The sequence below is a fragment of the Papio anubis genome, chromosome 8, assembly GCF_008728515.1.
Source record: "Papio anubis isolate 15944 chromosome 8, Panubis1.0, whole genome shotgun sequence".
NCBI lineage: Eukaryota > Metazoa > Chordata > Mammalia > Primates > Cercopithecidae > Papio > Papio anubis.
In genome coordinates, this window is record NC_044983.1 from 34759318 (window position 1) to 34775242 (window position 15925).

The window sequence follows — 15925 nt, forward strand, 5'->3', positions numbered from 1 at the left end:
ATAGTAGAACAAAGCAGTCAAAAGGGAATATTCTAGTTATTGGCCAACCTTGAATTTTCGCTTATGATTGTAAATAACGAAAAGGAAGTAAGGGTAGTAAATACCATGAAGATCCATCTTGAGTGTAACTATACCGGTGAAACCAACAGTAGTATCACTACATTTAATTTCTTATACGTTTACATTGACCATTTCAGAATATTATATACTTTATTATTATCTGTACCACATAATTCAGCAGAACCTCATTATATCTCTCTCCTACATGAAGGCTTTAGAAATATTGTTTCTCTTCATACCCCAAATATGTTTTCCTTCAGTTTTTCCTACTCTTCTTCATATGACTTGGTTTTAGCCTCATGCATGACCTCTGAATAAATGCCAGTTGAACATGCCTGAATTAGTTTCCTATTGCTGCTCTATAAATTACCACAAACTTAGTGGTGTAAAACAACAGCAGTTTACTGTCTTAAATTTCCATAGTCCAGAAATCTGAAATGGGTCTCAGTGGGCTATCAAGATGCAGCGGGCATAAGTTCTTTTTGGAGGCTCTAAGGGAGAAGATATTTCCTTACCTTGCCAACTGCTAGAGGCCACTACATTCCTTCAATCAGGGCATTCTTCTTCCATTTTCAAAGCCAGCAATAGGTGTTTAAATTTTTCTGGAAAGAAAAAAAAAGTTATCAGTTAGTTTGAAATCCACCCTTCCTATCCTGGAGACTCCTGAGGAAAGTGAAAACAAGAAACAGAGAGGAATAACTTGGTCAAATTTTATCAACATGTTAATTTGACTTGTTGCTAGTATCTACTTAAGAAATACCTTTATCCATGGCACGTCTTTAACAGGATATACCTGGTCTACTAGGATTGCTTATGGTAAATAAGACTGTAATCTATGAATGTATGGGGAATGACACTCTAGAAAACATCAATTCTATAGTTTTCTGAGACCAAAGTGGAAAGCTTGCGTGTCTGAAACAGCTACCTTTGTGTAAGTGGTGTTCCACACACATCACTAGGGGCCTCATGTGTTTTATCTGGATGAGGAATTTTTTGGATCTTGCCAAAAATAAGGTGCATCCAAATGCGGCATAGGAAGACCAGTGAGCTGTTGTGGGAGTCACAGACATGTCTTTGCTTTGCCTGTATCTCTTGATTACCTGTACCCTGGGAATTAGTAAAGTTTGATATTGGGTAAAAATCTACGATTCTTTTCAGTCTGACAATAGGACCATTGTGTTACCTCAAATATTTGGGCCAAAAGACGAATGTCCAAAAATGAAATTTCAGATATTGTTAATTCCTTCTCAGGACCAGGAAAACTGTGTTCTGTAATTAATTCATTTTTTCCTATGTACATAAAACTTGGTTTTAGTCAATAACAAGGCTAACAAATGGTTGTGGGAATTACTGAACATTACTAGCTGTTCCACCATGAGAAGTAAATAAAAGAAAATAAAAGGGGGAAAAAGGTAAAGGAAACAATTAGAATAATAAAAGGAAAAAGGAAAAGAATAAAAAGATAGAGGAAGAAAAGAATACAAAGAGTTGCCTGTTCTGGGAAATTGTAGAGCTTTCTCAGGAATTGCCTCATATTCTGCTGGACTCTGGCTCATGTGTAGCACACAGCTGAGTTAGAGCAGAGGTGCCCAATGACAACTCGCCTAGTTTCCCCTGGGCCCTCAAGTTGAAAAAAGTTTAACTTAAGGAAAATAGGTTGCTTAAGGAGAGCACGTGAAACTATTCTGAATGTAGGAAAATTAACTGCCTTGAACTAATGTGAATCATAGCAATTAACAGAGATGAAGATATATAATGTACTTAGTACTGGTCATCAAATTTATAGAGGGTTAAAATTTATAGAGGTTTATACCTCTAAAGATGGACCTGAGAAAAATGACCAGAAAGATTCAATTCTATATCAGATCAAGACATGATGAATTATTTTAGAGATAAATCAGAGGCAAAATATACAAATGGCTTTCATTCAGAAGAAACCTTGTCCTGTGAATACAATTATAACATAATGGCAAAAAATGCAGGACCACAGATTCTCTTTTCAAATGGGGGAAAAATATTTAGACATATATATATATATATATATTTATATATTTATATATTTTAACTTACAAGATTTGGATTGGATATCTTGGAGGGGTGATTTCTTTGGCATTTGATGACTCTGAGGAGGAATGTAGATTAGGTAACAGAAGAGTGTTTGAAAATAACACACATTGTTTACTTCTAATTAGAATATCTATTATTGAATTGCACAATAATGGGTAATACTGTATGGTTTCTGATGACTCTCATTTAACTCAGCATAATAACATCTGACCCTCTTACCACAGTCGACATCGCTCTCCAAGGTCTGGCTCTTCACTATATTTTAACATCATTATCTGCCACACAATCTCGCTTTCTTTGTTCTAGTCACATAGAAATTTTTGTAGTTTCTTGAATATGTCTGTTTTTTCACTTTCTGTTCTATTTTCCTATGGTTTCCCTTCAGCTATCTATATCCATATAGATCACTTCCTCCCTTCAGTGATGTCTCTGCTCAAATGTCCCTTCACCAGAACGACTTCTATGATCATGGTGTCTAAAATATTGCTCCCTCATTCTCTTTTTTATTCTTCTTTACACATTTTTATGAAAGCTAATGTTGCTAATTGAATTTTTTCTTGTTTTTCTCTTTTCTTACTATATTTGAGGAATTAACAATAAAATAGGAATAATTTTACTTTTGCAAAAAGGCTGTCAACACAAAGGGTGAAAGCGTCTCCAAATGTAAGAAGTGCATTTCTTAGAAACAAAGAAAATCAATTTTCCCTGATTTTTAACCTACTTTGCTTGTGTTATATGCAATAATACAACTAATTATTTACATTATATTTATTTACTTATTGTCTATCTCCCCCAACTAGAATGTAAGCTGCATAACAGCAGTGACGAGGATTTCATTACTACTAAATCTCCAGAGCTTCGAATAACCTGATACATACTACCAGATCAATAAACCTACCCAATCATGTTTGGTACTTTCAAAAAGACATCTAAGAATAGTTTGGTAATTCTAATATTTTTTGATATTAAAGAGTAAGTACATGTATGTGTTTGTGTGTGTGTGTGTGTGTGTATGTGTATGTGTGTATGTGCATTGCAAATTTACATGTTTAAAGCTCCAGCATCCTGTTCACATTTGGCTAATTTGACCACCAGGGTTACACATATAGGACATGGCTAGGGACAGAGCGAACTGAACACAGTAGCACAGACATCATTGTTTCCCTTCTGAAACTCATATTCTGGGATATCTCAATGATTAGGCTGGAACTAAACACATTTGAAAGACCCATTATATACAACATTGAAAATCTCCGCTCACAGGGCAGCCATCTTGTATCTAGTATGTCCTTTCACTACTTAGAAAATAATGAGATGACCTGCTACTACAAGTTTCCATTTTATATACAGGGAAATATAGGTTAAGTGGATTGCTCAGCTTCAAACAGCAGGGTAAACCACAGCTTGGTCACCACACTCCATTCCCCCACTGCCACCTCTTTTTTTTTTTTTGTCAATTTTTCATGTACACGTCTGCACTCAAAATTCAGGAAATCGAATATAGTTTAGAACATTTCCATATGAATGCCTCCCTTTCCATTGCTTGTATTCTCAAACCGGATGCTTCATAATCCACAAGCCTTGGAAATCATAAGCTTCAGAACAAGCTGTTATCACTCTGATAGCAGCTGGTGAGTCAGTGTGCCAGTCCCCTCTGAGGAGAAGTGCTTGTCAAGACAGTTCAGAGAACACAAAGGCTGTAGGAGCTCACTCCAGAAATAGAGGAGGAGTTCCCAGGACTCTGTCAAAGGACAACTCACTTTCAAGAAATACAACTGAAAATCAAGACAGTGGAATCACAAATTGAATACAGTATATTAAAGCTGAAAGTGGCTTAGAGTCTATGTGGTCTCATCTATTCATTTCACAGATGAAGAATGGATGCCCCAGAGTAAAAATAATTTGCCCAAATTAAGAGGCAGATTTGTCTCTTAGATACAGTCCTCAACACCTATTTTCCCACTTTGATCACAATTAAAAGTCACCACAAAAATGCAAAGAGGAAATAAAACTGTCTTTGTTTACAGATGACATGATTGTCTATGTAGAAAATCCAAAAGAACAGACAAGAAACTCCTACAATTAATAAGCAGTTATAGAAAGAGTATAGAATACAAAGTTAATATACAAACATCAGTTGCATTTCCCTATACCAGTAATGAACAAAATAATTTTGAAATTAAAACATGGTATTTTTATATAAGCACACCCCAAAATGAAATACTTCAACACTGTTTTATTCCATTTTTTGTTGCTTAAACAGAATACCTGAAACACGGAAATTTATAAAATGAAATTTAATTTTCACAGTTCTGGAGACTGGGAAATCCATTGTCAAGGGGGCACATCTGGTGAGGGCCTTTTTGCTGGTGGGGACTCTCTGCAGAGTACTGAGGTGGGCATTCCACAGTGAGGAGAATGAGTGTGCTAGCTGAGGTCTCTCTTCTTATGCAGCCACCAGTCCCTCTCCCGTGACAGCCTACGATTCCATCAACTCACTAATCCACTTATGAGGGCAGAGACCTCATCACTCAATCATCTCTTAAAGTCACCACCTTTCAATACTGCAACATTGGAGATTAAGTTTCAACATGAATTTCACAAGAGACAAACACTCAAAGGGTATAAATCTAACAAAATATGTACAACATCTCTGTGAGTGAAACTACGAAGCTGTGGTGAAAGAAACTGAAGAATTAAATAGATATTTCATGTTCATTGATAGGAAGACTCAATATTGCTAAGACGTCAAGTCTTCCCAATTTGCTCTAGAGAGTCAACACAGTCTTAATTAAAGTCCCAGCAAATTATTTTGTAATTATTTACATACTGATTACGAAGTTTGTATGGAGATGCAAAAGATCCAGAATAGCCAACACAATATTGAAGGAGAAGAACAAAGTTAGAAGACTAACACTATTCAATTTTAAGAATTATTATAAAAACATAGTAATCGGCCGGGCGCGGTGGCTCAAGCCTGTAATCCGAGCACTTTGGGAGGCCAAGACGGGCGGATCACGAGGTCAGGAGATAGAGACCATCCTGGTTAACACGGTGAAACCCCGTCTCTACTAAAAAATACAAAAAATTAGCCGGGCGATGTGGTGGGCGCCTGTAGTCCCAGCTACTCGGGAGGCTGAGGCAGGAGAATGGCGTGAACCCGGGAGGTGGAGTTTGCAGTGAGCTGAGATCCAGCCACTGCACTCCAGCCTGGGCGACAGAGCGAGACTCCGTCTCAAAAAAAAAACAAAAACAAAACAAACAAACAAAAAAAGACATAGTAATCAAGACAGCATGCTATTGGCAAGAGAACAGACAAAAAGATCAATAGAACAGAATACAGATCCCAACACAGACTCACATAAATAGAGTCAAGTAATCTTTGAGAAAGGAACAAAGGCAATACAATGGAGAAAAGATAGTCACATCAGCAAATGGTGCTAGAACAACTAGACATCTACATGCAAAAAATAAAAATAGAATCTAGACACAGACTTTACACTCTTCACAAATAACTCAAATGGCATCATAGGTCTAAATGTGAAACAAACTATAAACTTCTGGAAGATAACAAAAGACAAAACCTAATTGACTTGGGTATGATGATGACTTTTTAGATACCACACCAAAGGTATAATTCATTTTTAAAAAAGGATTGAAAAGCTAGACTTTATTGAAAATAAAACCTTCTGTTCTATGAAAGATACTGTTAAAAGATTAGAAGAGAAGCCAAAAGACTAGAAGAAAATATTCACAAAAGATATATGTGATAAAAGACTGTTATTCAAAATACTCCAAAACCTATTAAAATTCAACAAGAAGAAAAAAAGAACTCAATTTAAGAATCTGCAAAAGCTATTCATTATGGGAAAGGCATGGAATCAACTTAGGTGCTCATCAGTGTAGAATGGATAAAGAAAATGTGGTACATATACACTGTGGAATACCATGCAGCCATGTGAAAGAATGAAATCATGTCCTTTGCAGCAACATGGAGGCAGCTGGAGGCCATTATCCTAAGTGAATTAACACAGAAACAGAACACAAAATACTGCACGTTCTCATGTACAAGTGGGAGCTAAACATTGGATACACGTGAATGTAAAGATGGGAACGATAGACACCGGAGACTATAAGAGCAGGGAAGGGGGAGTGCGAGAAGGCTTGAAAAATGACCTGTTGGGTACTGTGTTCACTGTTTAGGTGATAGGATCAACAGAAGCTCAGCATCATGCAATATATCTATGTAACAAACCTGCACATGTACCCCCGAATCTAAAATTTAAAAATTAAAAAAAATGTGCAAAAGACCTGAATAGACACCTCACCAAAGAAGATGTACAAAGGGAAAAGAAGCATATGAAAAGATGTTCAGCATCATGTCACTAGAAAATTCCAAATTAAAACTGCACACCTATTAGAATGGCTAAAGTCAAAAACACTGATGACTCCAAATGCTGACAAGGATGTGGAGCAACAGGAACTCTCATTCATTGCTGGTGGAAGTGCAAAATGTTGCAGTCAGTTTGGAAGATAGTTTGGTACTTTCTTACATAAGTAAACATACTCTTATGCTTCTTCTTTCATTGTCTCAGGTGTGGAGTGCTTCTCTCAATTACATGTGCCAGCCTTGGTATGTTCTCATTGCTGTACCACACTGCCTGAGACATCCAAGATCACGTCTTCCTTTGGGGGCACATTGGACCTTTGTCATTGGCACTGGCAGTGAAGCTTTTATTGCACCAGGTCTAAGGCAATTCTTCCAAAAAAGTCACAAATAGTGAAATAATTGATTTATTCTTCTAGAGTTTAAGCAAATGTAAAAAAAAAAAGTTAAATCAGTTATGTATTTTCAGATTTTGGATCAGTGAGACTTCATTAAAACACTTTGAGGCTATAAAGCAAGTAATTTTTGTTTCCAGAAAAGTTAGTTTCCTTTGGCTGAGTAAGAGTAATCGTATGAGGATAAAATGGGATAAGTATATAAATCATATGGCAGAGTTAACAACTGTATTTGACTAAAAGTGATACATTTATTCTCTTTTGAAAATTATTATTTAAACCTTTTTCTAAATGTACAAGCAGTCTAGAGGTAAGTAATTTTTTGTCTGTAGAAGAAATTCAGCATTGCCAGAACCATCGACCTTCACTTAGTCTGCTATCCTTAGGTTTTACTTGTTGCTACATCATCGTGAGATCGCTAATCCACTTTTAAAATCCTATTCACCCTTCCTAGAGAAATGGAGAGGGAGGGAGGAGGGCGAGAAGGAGGAAGGAGGGAAGGGAGGCAGGGAGGGAAGGAAGGAAGGAAGGAAGGATGGAGGGAGTGAGAGAGGGAGGGAAGAAGGGAGAGAAGGAAGAAAAGCAGCAAAGAAGGAAGGGAAAGAAAGAAGGAAGGCAGGCAAAGAGAGAGGGAGAGAGAGTGAAAAGGGAGTTCATGCCAACTGAGTTAGTACCCTGTAAAGAGTTTCAGTAGCAGTACCTCTCAATGACTCCATGTACATCTCACAGGTCATGATCTGGTCACCTGAGCACTTCTTGTTTCAAGGGAGACTAGCTTTTTGTTTATATGCATGTTGACTTTTTCATTGTTTGTAAGCTGACACATTGCCATTGTAAATAAGAGGTGGGCAGATCCCGAGGTCAGGAGATCGAGATCATCCTGGCTAACATGGTAAAACCCCATCTCTACTAAAAATACAAAATATTAGCCAGGCATGGTGGCGGCCGCCTGTAGTCCCAGCTACTTGGGAGGCTGAGGCAGGAAAATGGTGTGAACCCGGAAACCGGAGCTTGCAGCGAGCCGAGATCGCGCCACTGCAGCCTGGGCAACAGAGTAAGACTCTGTCTCAACAAAAAAAAATATATATATATATATATATATATGGAACAAGAGGAAAACAGATATCAGTAGTACTGCTAGCATTAGTTGTTTCTGCCACAGGAACAAGGTATCCCAAATTCTCAAAAGAAAAAGTCTGGTTTCTATGGTATAGTAGAAAAAAAGAAAATGCAAAGGAGGGGGAGGTTTCTTCTCTTTTTTTTTTTTTTTTTTTTTTAAGATAAATATTCCAGGCAATTATGTGCATTTGTGAATCACTCTAATTTCAGCTTTAGTATTCAGTTGAGTGGCAGGACAATCTATGTTTCTCTTGATTCTCTTCCCCAATAAAACATCTGGCTACATACTAGAATTTTCATTAAAGGATCACAGGGAGCTTCAACATAATTCATTTCTAAATCTTTTTCTGGCAAGTCCTTGTATAAAACAATCTTCCCTTTAATATGAATCTGATAATCTTTTCCTGGCATGAGAATTACTTTCAACTGTTATAATGAAGATTTGTTTTTGAATAAAGGGACCTTTTGCCAACAAGATGAGAGAGAATATGAGGGAGGATGGATGTTATATTGTTATAGGATGACATATTATTATTTTCAAAGCTCTGAGGAAAGAGACTCAACCTTGTCAGCCTTGATTTATGTTTGTTCATTCTGTGATTCAATAGGAAGGGCAGGTGAGCTTTACTAAAATGTTTTGTTATATATTTTTCTACTGAATGCATTGAAAGGCCTCTCACACACCTTGTCTCACTTTCCCTCATTAGTGCTGTGAAGAGTTGAGCTTTCAGTGAGTGGAGGTTGTATATCATTATGACCACAAAGCCATTCACACACCTATGTGTATGTACCTGAACTCAAAATGACTTCAAATAAGCACAGGGGTCCTTGTGATCAGATTACTAATGGAAAGATTAGGATATATACTTGGAAAAGTTTTAAAACTCATTTATAGGGGACCAGGTATGGTGGCTTATGCTTGTAATCCCAGCATTTTGGGAGGCCAAGGCAGGTGGATCACTTGGGGTCAGCACTCGGAGACCAGCCTGGCCAACACGGGGAAACCCCATCTCTACTAAAAATACAAAAATTAGCTGGGTGTGGTGGCGCAAACCTGTAATCCCAGCTACTAGAGAGGCTGAGGCAGAAGAATCGCTTGAACCTGGGAGGCTGAGGTTGCAGTGAGCCGAGATCATGCCACTGCACTCCAGCCTGGGTGGCAGAGTGAGACTCCATCTCAAAAACAAACAAACAAAGAAAAAAATACAAAAACTCATTTACAGGGCAGCTACATTTTGAGCAAAATTTCAAAATATTTTACTACTTATAAAGATTTTCCTAAAAATACATAAATAATAAAATCTCCTACTTAAAAGCAAATACAGAGACATATCCATATCCTACCTGAGAATACAAAAGTAACACCTGAAGTATACCTAGATTACTTCCGTGCAAAGTTGTTTTCTTTTTAATCTGCTTCATGATTTATAGTTATATGGTAACTCATTGTGTCATCAGATTTATTAATTTCACCCTGTATGATGCTTAGGTTGCATGTCCTGATTATGAATATCCTACTTCCTTGAACATTGTCAAGCACATGACCCATGTTTATGAAACTAACTTTTATATAATGAATAACTTACATATCTAGCTTTATTTTATCTTATTGCTAAACTACTGTTTCAATGCTATTTTTAAACAATTTTATCCTGTTTTCCTATATTTTATAATATAATTGTTATCATACATTGTCTTCCTATATGGATTGGAGGCCATTTATGGACTTCTGATAATTAAATGTCTTTTCCTTTCTGCTTCATAATTTTTACGTCATGTTTACATTGAGGGTGTGGCACTTTTTTTTTTTTTTTTTGAGATGGAGTCTCACTTTGTCACCTAGGCTAGAGTGCAGTGGCACAATCTCAGCTTACTGCAACTTCCACCTCCTGGGTTCAAGCAATTCTCCTCCCTCAGCCTCCCAAGTACCTGGGATTACAGGCATCCACCACCATGCCGGGCTAATTGTTTTTGTATTTTTGTTAGAGACAGGATTTCTCTATGCTGGCCAGGCTGTTTTCAAACTCCCGACCTCAAATGATCCACCCATCTCGGCCTCCCAAAGTGCTGCAATTACAAGCATGAGCCACTGCGCCTGGCCACACATTTTTATTATATTCATCTCTAAGTAGTTTTAAAAGATATACTATTTCAAGCATTTTCAAGAATTCAGGAGTGGAGCTGTTTAGGCCTGAAGTTTTCCATGTGGGAGACTGCAGTGTTTTTCATAGAGTTCAGATATTTGTTAAATTTTCATTTTGTAGGGATTTTTCCAATGTATCTAAATTTTCAAATTAATCTTGGTATTCGTAACATTACTTCCATTGGTGGCATAATGGCTGTAATGTTTAAGCTCATTCTGTATTTTCTATATATTTTTTCTACTTGCTTCAGTCTGGTTATTTTATATTGGCCTACGTTTCACTCTACTTTTTTTTCCAATATGCATTTTTAAAATTTCAACTATCACATGTCAGTTTTAAAAAACTCCAGTTTGAGGCCAGGTGTGGTGGCTCATGCCTATAATCCCAACACTTTGGGAAGCCAAGGCAGATGGATCGTTTGAGCTCAGGCGTTTGAGACCGGTCTGGGCAACATGGCAAAACCCCATCTCTACCCAAAATACAAAAATTAGCCGGGTGTGGTGGTGCATGCTTGTGGTCCCAGCTACTCAGGAGGCTGAGGTGGGAGAATCGATTGAGCCTAGGAGGTCAAGGCTACAGTGAGCTGTCATCACACCACGGCACTCCAGCCTGGGTGGCAGAGTGAGACCCTGTCTCAAAAAATAAAATAAAATAAAATAAAAATAGAATACTCCTGTTTTTTGTGAAAGCACTGTCATGTAAATTATTTTATTAAATATATATATGAGTTGTTTTAAAATCCATGTTTGATAAATACAATATAGAAATCACTTGTGGGCTTGCTCCTATTGTCTATTTTTTCAGTTGTGGCATGTTATTTACATATTATATATATGTAATGTTATTTAGATTTTTTGTAATATGTCAATGTTTGCTCTAAGTTTTACAAAATGTTTGTGTTTTTACATCATAGCTTACCTTCAAACAATATCACGCTTCTTCATATAAAATGTTAAATAATATACGTCTACTATCCTCTGTACTATTGTCAAAAATTTTACATCTATATATGTTAAATATCCTATAATACTTTACTAATATTTTTTATTTTAGACAGCTAATTACCTTTTAGTGAAATTTTTAAATGAAAGCAAAAATTATATTGCATATTCTCTCTCAAAATTACCACTTTTGGCCTTCATTAACATGGGTAAATCAGTGGTTAACATGATGAGGCATGGGATTTTGACTTCCAGGTGATTTAGGAATATCTGTAGATATTTTTAGTAGTTGCAGCTAGGCTAGGGTGGGGGAGCGACTGCCACTGGCATCTAGTGGGTAGAGGCCAGAAATGGTGATAGCACCCCGTAGTGAACGTGACAGCCTCCTCCACAAAGAATTATTTGTTTCTCTCCACTCTCTATGCTCTGGTATTTGTGCCAACAGTCCCGAGTTTGAGAAACTCCGGTATAAATTCAAGTTTCTACACTATATATAGAAGGTCTATAGTGTAGGCCAACTGGCATGGAATAACTTCAGCTCTCATTGTCTATAAAACCATCATTCTCAGCAAACTATCGCAAGAACAGAAAACCAAATACCGCATGTTCTCACTCATAGGTGGAAACTGAACAATGAGATAACTTGGACACAGGAAGGGGATCATCACACACCGGGTCCTGTTGTGGGGAGGGAGGGGGGAGGGATAGCATTAGGAGATATACCTTATGTAAACGACAAGTTAATGGGTGCAGCACACCAAAATGGCACATGTATATATATGTAACAAACCTGCACGTTGTGCACATGTACCCTAGAACTTAAAGTATAATAATAATAAGAGGAAAAACATGTATTTCTAGTCCCATAATGTGCCAGAAACAAACAAACAAAAAAAGTCTTCATTTGACCTTCATTTTTAAAATACACTTTCACTAGGTATAGAGTTCTGTATTGAGAGTATTTAATTTCAGCACTTTAAAGAAATCATCCATTGTTTTCTGGTTTGCATAGCTTCTGTCGACTCATCCGTCATTATTCCACTGTGGGTAACATAGGCTTTTTCTCTGGCTGATTTTAACATTTTCTGCTTATCTCTTAGTTTCAGTAATTTGATTATGGTTTCTTTTGAAGTGATTGTGTTTATCCTGGTTGGAATATACTGGAATTTTTGAATCTGTATAGATATTAACAACTTAAAAAAATCTTAACCATTATTTCTTCCAATTTTTTTTCTGTTCCCTTCACTTCTGGGACTCCAACTCCCCATGTGTTTGACTGCATTCTGTGCTCCTAGTGTTCACTGAGGCTCTGCTCATTTATCTATTTTGCCTTTGTGCTTCATATTGGATAGTTATTGCCATACCTTCAATTTCACTGATATTTTTTCGGCAGTGTCTAATATCCTTTAATTATGTTCATTATGTTATTTTTTCCCCTATATTGAATTTTATTCTCTAGGAGTTCCATTTGTGCCTTATTGCATCTTCCAAATCTCCTCTAATTATTTTTGTTTTATTTTAAACCCTTGAGTATATTTATAATGACTGTTTTAAAGTTCTTGTCTGCTCTTGTGGCCATGAGACTGCCTCAGAAACCTTCATGGAGGATCATAGACTGAGGACTCAAGCTGCTGCACTTTGAAATCTATCACTGTATTTGCACCAAAGCCATATCTCCCATAGGCTTCTTTCTGTCAATAGCTGAGTATGATGGAACTGCTAAGGCTGGTCCACTTCAGAGAGACAAAGGACTCCTTAGTTGGGAGACTTTGGTTCAAGGACAGAACAATGATTTTGTCAAACCTTACTTACCCTGCATGGAGTGTAGGATTTTATCACCAAACCTTCTCTACCTTTTCTCTTCACTTGGGTCAGAGTTTAATTCTGGTTTGGTTGCCTTATCAGCCTTCCCCAGATCACTCTCTATTTCCTTTCACCAGCCTTAATCCTGTTGAAATCCTTTTTACCTTTAATTCTATTGTCACATCTGCTTCTTGGAGAACCCAATAACGTGTTAATTTTGTCTTCTGTTTGACTTCTGTTCTCTTCTATTGACCAATTTTTATCCTAATCCTGAATCAAATTTATCTGTTACTTCACATGTCTATTAACTTTTTTATGGCTGCAGGGCAGTGGTACAATCATAGCCCACCGTTGCCTTGACCTCCTGGGCTCAGGTGATCCTCCCACCTCAGCCTCCTGGATATCTGGGACTGCAGGTGCTTGCCAACACACCTGGCTAATATTTTATTTTTATTTTTTGCAGAGATGGGTTTTGCCATGTTACCCGGGCTGGTCTTGAACTCCTGGGCTCAAGTGATCTACCCACCTCAACCTCCCAAAGCATGGGGATTACAGGAATGAGCCACAGCACCCAGCCAAATTTTGCATTGTTGACTACTGAACTTTGTATTCCTAAAGAGTACTGACCTTCAATCAGTAAGCAATGAAATTATTTACAAATAAGCTTGATCCTTTAAGACTTGGTTTTAATTATTTTAGGGCAGTTTCAAGGAAATCTTGCCTCTAGATTTGGCTTAGTCTAGTGACCTATGTGTCAGTGTTCTAAAGTCCTTGCTGAATACCTCATGTATCCAGCAGAGTGTTTTTTTGTTTTTGTTTTTGTTTTTTTACTGTGACTGCAAGTCATTCAGGAGATCCTCAAGTTTGCATGAGCTTTGGAAGCTGTTTAGTTTATAGTGTCCAGTATCTTCTTTCCCTGTTGTTTTTATTAGCGAGCATCATGGAGTTTTCACCTCCAAAAGTAAAGACTGACATTCAACAAGACTCAAGTGGCCTCTTTTACAGATTTCAGCAGCTCTTTCTCACCTTAGCTTTTTCCTCTCTGGCACACTGAACTGCAGTTCTAGCCCCTTTCACCTCTTGAAATTCAGTATCTGTTTTATCTACTCAAAGAGGCCACCGAGCTCTGAGTTTTTCTGTCTTCACCACAGACAAGAGATTGCTATCAGTCAGAAAATGGGGCAATCAAAAGGCTTATTGTTTGTTTTCATTGTTTTTCAACTCTGGCTTGTATTGCTTTTATCTAGTCTCTGAAAAGTTTTCCCTTTTGTTTTCCAACTTTCAAGTGATTTAAGACAAGAGAGACTATCCTGTGGGAATTACCCCTTCATAAGCAGGAAGAGTAATCTATTGTCTGTATTTTTGCCTTTATTTTCAGGCATTTAGTCTTGTCTCCTTCCATGCTTGTTATCTTTTTATTTGTATGATCTATTAAAAAAAATGCTGAGGTTCTGGGTGATGTTTTCTTTCTCCAGAGGGAATTTGACTTCTGGTTATTAGAGGCAAATTACAGCCTAAATTTCCACTAATAGATTCATGTAAAACCAATGATATCATATCTATAATTAGAATCAATATTATACAACTGTCATGACATAGATCTATTATGAGCTGATCTGTAGAGATAGATATGATATATTGCATTAGTTTGACAGGCCTGCCATAACAAAGTACTACAGACTGGGAGGGAGCTAAACAAGATAAATTTATTTTATCCAAGCTCTGGAGACTAGCTGTCTAAGATCAAAGTGTCAGCAGGATTACTTGCTTCTAACAGCCCCTCTCTTAGGCTTTTTAATGGCTTCCTTCTTCTAGTGTCTCACGTGGTCTTCTGTCTGTGCCAGCCTGTGTTCTAATCTCCTCTTCTTACAACGAGGTCATGTAATAGCCCAACAGGTTCTTCCTGTCTGCTGCACAGACAAAAACCATTCACTGAGACTGTGGTATTGCAGTAACGAAGGAGTTTAATTGACACAAGGCTGGCCATGTGGGAGAACTGAAGTTATCACTTAAAACAGTCTTCCTGAGAACTCAGAGGTTAGAATTTTTGTGAATAATTTGATGGGCAGGGGGCTAGGGAATGGGTACTGCTGATTGATTGGAGATGAAATCATAGGGGTATGGGTTTGGGCATGGTGGCTCATGCCTGTAATCTCAGCATTTTGGGAGGCTAAGGTGGGCAGATCATTTGAGGCCAAGAGTTTGAGACCAGCTTGACCAACATGATGAAATTCCATCTCTACTAAAAATACAAAAATTAGCCAGGTGTGGTGGTGTACACCTGTAATTCCAGCTACTCAGGAGGCTGAGGCAAGAGAACAGCTTGAATCTGGGAGGTGGAGGTGAGCCTAGATTGTGGCACTGCACTCCAGCCTTGGCCACAGAGTGAGACTCAGTCTCAAAAAAAAAAAAAAAAAAAAAAAAATCACAGGAGTGTGGAAAACAGTCCTTGTGGAAAACAGTCCTTGTGCATGGAGTCCACCTCTGGCTGGGACCATGGGACTGGCAGAGTCATGAGTCACGGGTCCAGGTGCAGTCAGTTGGTTATCAGAATGCAAATTCTGCAAAACATCTCAACAGACCAATTTTAGGTTCTACAATAGTGATGTTATCTATAGAAGCAATTGAGGAAGTCACAAATCTTGTGACCTCTGGCCACATAACTCCTGAGCAGTAAGAGGTTATAGAAACTATGCTTACCTTCTAGCAGAATTCAGAGCCCTCCCATAATCCTAATCTTGTGGCTTTTCATTCTAATCTTGTGGCCTTTCATTGGTTTTTGGTTCCTCAGCAAGGAGGGGGTTTGTTTTAGGGAAGGACTACTATCATCCTTGCTTTCAATTTAATCAACCAACTAAATTTCCCTTGTGGTTAGCTTGGCCTATGCTCAGTAATTGGTGAAGACAGCCAGCCTGTGAGGCTGACGCAAGATGACCGAGCAAGATGCAGTCAGCCCTGTTAGGTTTCTCTCACTGTTATAATCTTTGCAAAGGTGCTCATATCGCGATA

General features: G+C 37.8%; 1 long non-coding RNA gene across 1 annotated transcript in view; it reads right to left on the minus strand.

Annotated features, from left to right (window-relative positions):
- The window catches only part of LOC108587204, a 72946-nt gene extending 70858 nt beyond the window's left edge, over positions 1 to 2088 (minus strand). The window contains exon 1 of the long non-coding RNA XR_002523762.2: positions 576 to 2088. This is a non-coding gene — a long non-coding RNA (uncharacterized LOC108587204). The remainder of the gene's footprint in view (positions 1 to 575) is intronic.
- Positions 2089 to 15925: the final 13837 nt, after the last annotated feature.